The sequence below is a fragment of the Rhagoletis pomonella genome, unplaced genomic scaffold (assembly GCF_013731165.1).
Source record: "Rhagoletis pomonella isolate Grant_MI unplaced genomic scaffold, Rhpom_1.0 Rhpom_scaffold_00003, whole genome shotgun sequence".
Taxonomy (NCBI): Eukaryota; Metazoa; Arthropoda; class Insecta; order Diptera; family Tephritidae; genus Rhagoletis; species Rhagoletis pomonella.
The window spans coordinates 23,783,607-23,789,018 of record NW_023458557.1 but is presented as its reverse complement, the minus strand read 5'-3'; the positions used below and the strand labels follow the sequence as shown (position 1 = coordinate 23,789,018).

Sequence of the window (5,412 nt, the reverse complement as noted above, 5' to 3'; positions counted from 1 at the left end):
AAAAGGAATTTTGGAAGATATGCAGGTCCTTAACAAAGAAAACTCTGCACCCATTTTTGAAGATAATCGGGGATGTATATTTATGTCAAAGAACATGGAGAATAAGCGATCAAAGCATATTGATGTGAAGCATCATTTTATACGTGATCATGTTGCAAGTGGAACTTTGAATATATTGCCAATAAGTACGGAAGACCAGTTGGCCGATATCCTTACAAAATCACTTGGAACTGTGCGTTTGAAAAGCTTAGAAATAATTTATATTTGTTCGATTAAGAAGGGGTGTTATAACTACAGTGTATAAGAAATTCTCTCACAATTTATGTACATTGAATATGCTTTGATATTTATTTATGTACATGATAGAAAATAATTTTTTTTAATTTTTTATTCCGAAATAAACTTTCAATCAGTTTGGTACGTTCCTGGTTCCATTGTGCTGTTTAAGGATTACAATAAGTTTTTGAGAACTTTGGTACCTATTTCTTTAAATTTATCTACTCGAGTATAATTAAACAATGTCTTCTAAGGACAACTGTATTTTTACAAGTCCTAAATTGCCAGCTTCTTTCATAAGCCTGGTAAAGAATTGTCCTAAGTCAATTTTCGCCTCAACAATTAGGTTGCTCGTATCTATTTCGCTACAAATTTTCTTTCCCTTTTCAAAATATATTTTTGGAGGATCAAAAACGAGCTCGAACTGTCTTTTAACTTCATATTTATTAAGCGCTATTATTTATAGGGTTCTGATTGTGTCTTTTCTTTTCCTCTTTGTTAATATTACTACTGGTTGTTTGCTTAGTCTCCGATCTTGTCGTAACTTTAATTATTTTGCATGCTTATACTGTCATTTCCTTAAGATTTTTGATATCTATGCGCGATAGTGCATCTGCAACGTCATATTCCTCCAAATCTAATCTAACTCTAGTTAATTTGGAAGAAGGGATTTTCATTGAAACGAGGAATGTTAAAGGTCGATAGTTTTAATTAAAAATTTTCTTCTATAAACGTATGGTCTAAAATAAGTAATGGCCCAGTGAATTGCTGCCAATTCCTTTTCAATTGTTGCTTTATTAATTTCACCTTTTGTGAATGATCTTGACGCGTAGGCAATTGGTAATTGTTTACCTTCATATTCTTGACTAAGTACTGCGCCGCAGGCATAGCCGCTGGCGTCTTTTGTGATACAAAAAATCATTTTGTCCGGATATTGTAGGATATTGGGACTAATTAATGCTTTTTTCAAATAAATAGAAGCTCTTTGGCATTCTTCTGTCCAATTGAAGGAAACATTCTTTTTACAAAGTCTTGTTAAAATTCTAGAGTATTCTGCGAAATTTGGTACAAATCTTCGGTAATAGTTACAGAATGCAAGAAATCGTCTGACCTCGTCAGCAGTTTTGGGAGTTGGGTAGTTTTGAATAATTTCGAATTCTTCCGTCGATTTTTCATCATATTCGGAGCATCCTAATACTACCAAATCATCCATATATAAAAATGTTTGTGATGGTTTAAGACCTGCGAATGCTAAATTCATCATTCTTTGGAAGGAATTGGGTGCTACTTTCAAGCCATAGGGTAATCTTTTGAAACGATAAGGGCCATCGTCTGCTATAAACGATGTAACATCTCTAGAATCCGGGTCCAATTCTATTTGGTGAAAACCGGACATTAGATCCGAACATGAGAAATATTTTGCTCTTCGTAAATGATCTAGGATATTATCAATTCTTGGAAGTGGCAATTTATCTGCAGTTAATTTTTTGTTTCCTGCTCTGTAATCAATTACCAATCTCCATCTTTTATCTTTGTTTACTGGTAGTGATTTTTTAGGTACTAATAGGATGGGGCTATTGTATTCTGACATAGATGGTTCTATTATGTCATCTTGAATTAATTTATTTACTTGTTTATTTATTTCATCCTTATGAGCCCCTGGTAATCTGTAATTTTTTACATAAACTGGCTTTTCATCTTTCATACGTGGTTTTTATACCCGAGCGCACTTGTGCACAAGGGTATTATAACTTTGTTCACATAACGGTTGTTTGTAACAGGCAAAACGAATCGAGATAGATATAGACAAATGTATACATAAATTATCAGAATGAAAAGAGAAATCGATTAAGCGGTGACTGTCTGTCCGTCCGTCCGTCCGTCCGTCCGTCCGTCCGTCCGTCCGTCCGTCTGTCCGTCTGTGCACACGATAACTCGAGTAAAAATTGAGATATCTTAACGAAACTTGGTACGTGAACTTCTTTTGGGCGTGGGATGGATGGTATTGAAAATGGGCGACATCGGATAATAACCACGCCTACCTCCCATATAACGGTAATTTTAAGAAATACGAAAACTGCGATATTTTAGTAACTACTGAAGATAATTCACTCAAAATTGATACTTAGAATGAGTTTCAGACGGAAAACATGAATATTATAAATTTTTGGAAAATGGGCGTAGCCACGCCCACTTATGGTTACATGTGTATATCTTGGTAACCGCTACACCAATTTCTTCCAAACTTGGCACAGTTGTTGGCCTTAGTACAGCATACTAAATGGCTGAAAATTTAAAAAATCGGACAATAACCACGCCTACCTCCCATATAACGGTAATTTTCAGAAAAACAAAAACTGCAATATTTTAGTAACTACTGAAGATAATTTACTCAAAATTGATATTTGCAATGAGTTTTAGACGAAAAATAAGAATATTACAAAATTTTGGCAAATGGGCGTAGCCACGCCCACTTATGGTTACATGTGTATATCTTGGTAACCGCTACACCAATTTCTTCCAAACTGGGCGTGGTTGTTGGTCCTGGTACAGCATACCAATTGGCCGAAAATTTCTAAAATCGGACAATAACCACGCCCACATCCCATATAACGGTAATTTCGAGAAATACAAAATCTTCGATAAATCAGTAAATATTGAAGCTAATTTATCCAAAATTGATGATTGCAGAAATTCTTTACCAAGAAATACGTTTATGACAAAATTTTGGAAAATGGGCGTAGCACCGCCCACTTGTGATCACATATATGTATCTCGCTAACCGTTCTAGCAATTTGTACCAAGCTCGGTATGGTTATTGTGCTTGCCACATAAAAGCAAACCGTTGAAAATTGTTGAAATCGGACTAAAATTGAGGCCGCTTTTCATATAACGGTAAATTTCAGATATGCTTGAAATTTCAATATTTCGAAATTTAAGGACGCTAATTTACTTAAAATGTATACACCCCGGCTTATCATGTAGCGGTAGCTTTCGGAAAGGTGGAAAACATATATTTAATACTTGCGCCGGGTATTTAATGTTCGGCTCCGCCCGAACTTAGACTTTCTTACTTGTTGTTTATAAAAATTGTTGGTTGTAATAGCGCTAGCATATTTGCCAGATAAATTCAAACATCAGACAAGTCGAAATAAAAAGTTGAATATTTAGACAAGTCTTACAGGTTTCGTACAGATTTCTGGGCGAAGTGTCTGGAGAATTTTATTTATTTCCTTATCCGATATGTCTGATCGAAGAATGTCCGATTTCGGGCATACGCGTTTGATAATTCTTATTTTCCATGATTATTTGGTCAGACATCTGTTAGATATCCGTCAGAATTTCCCACGTCGTGTCGGTTAGACTTCCTGTCAACCTCTCCACACGTTTCTCTGACCGATATCGGCCAAAATCATACAGATTTCTGACTTTTTTGCCGACGAGTCTGACGGATATTTAACAGATTGCTGGCAATTTGCTTGCTGGTAGGTTCTGGTTCTAATGCGAATGTGTCTATGTATTCTGAGCACAATGAACTTAATTGTTGGCTAACAAATTGTGGAAAGTGCTTACTTAGTCTCTCTAATTTTTCTTTACTATTATCTTTATTTTCTGAAGTGTTTTTAATTAGTATGTAGTCATTTAAACTTTCTGTTTTTACATCGTAATTTTGAATAACTGCGTATTTGTCTGTGGTGTTTTATGATTCTAACAAAAGTTTGATATTTATTTGTTATGGTGTTAGCAATAAAAATGCCTTCTGTTAATTTTTGATGGGATGGAATAAAAGGTTCAGAATTGTCAGTTTTTATGTTAATTTGTCGAATTACTGCTGATCTAGCGGGTATTGTGATTGTATTGATAGTTGGTCTATTTGTCATTTGAATTATTATATTTTCTGGGAAGTCGTAAGGTCTCAGTATTAATCGATCTTCATCTTTTCGATAATCTAAAATGCAATTTTATTTCTTTATAAAGTCTAACCCTAGAATTCCATCGCATGGGATTGGAAAATTGTCCTCTACTATGTGAAATGTGTGTTTAATTAAGAGATCATCTCCTTTTAAATCTACTTTAACTGTACCTAGAGTGCTTGTTATTCCTTGACCAATGCCCTACAAATCTGTTATTTGTGAATTATTAATTGTAATATTACTATCAATTTGACCCTTTTTTATAATTGATATGTCTGCTCCTGTGTCTATCAAGAGAGTTGAAATTGAATTATTTAAAGAAGTTTTAGAAGATATGTAGCTATTTAGGTAGGTTAAGTACACGCACTTTTTTGTTATCTACTGTTAAGTGGAGTTTGCTGGTTTTGCTGCTGGTTGCAATTACGGACATTGCGAGTATCATTGCAACTAGTTGTTCGCGATCGATTATTAAAATTTCTATTCCTGTTTTGAAAGTGATTATTTTGTCTTGAATTATTGTTGTATCGAGGCGGTGTCCTGAATCTATTACCTTGGTAACTTCTATAGCCATTACCTTGGTAACCTCCACGGAAGCTACCGCGGTAGTAGCCTTGTTGGAGTATGTGCAAAACTGAATTTGGGCTACCCGTTACTTCGGTACAACCGCTTGTGAATTTATATATATATACGATATAACCTCGTTCATGGATGTGAACCTTCCTGCTAGCATTATCATTTTTACTTTTTCGTTAGAGCAATTCTTACATATGGCTTTTACAGCCGATTGTGTAGCGTATTTTGTTGCTAAATCTGGGGCTAATCCGTCAGACATGTACGCTCCTTCTAATGATTTAGTGAGTTTTTCTATTTCAGCAGTATATTGGATAGCTGTTTTACTGCGGTGTTGTATGTTCAGTAGTTTTGCTGTCAAAACTTCCACTGATTCACCTTTAATAGTCGATTTTAATTTTTGCTTTATCTCTCGGATTGAATTTTCATTCCCTATAAAGTTTCTTGCTGTACCTTTAACTTGGTTTTTATCATTGAAATTGCAATGGCTTTATGACTATCCTTGATTTCCGTTTTGACGTTTGTTGTTGTTATTCCAACAAGTAAGTGCTAAAGTAGAGTGCAATGGGGTATAGTCGTTGCGCTGGGTATGTAGTTACAGTTGCATGGCTATACTCAATCCCGACTCTTGCGTCCTCGTTCGCGCACTCTG

The 5,412-nt window shown here is 35.1% G+C and overlaps 1 protein-coding gene across 1 annotated transcript in view; it reads right to left on the bottom strand.

The window, feature by feature from the left end:
* Positions 1–5,412, bottom strand: part of LOC118735081 (DNA repair protein complementing XP-G cells homolog) — a 170,476-nt gene that overhangs the window by 100,753 nt on the left and 64,311 nt on the right. The window lies entirely within an intron of this gene.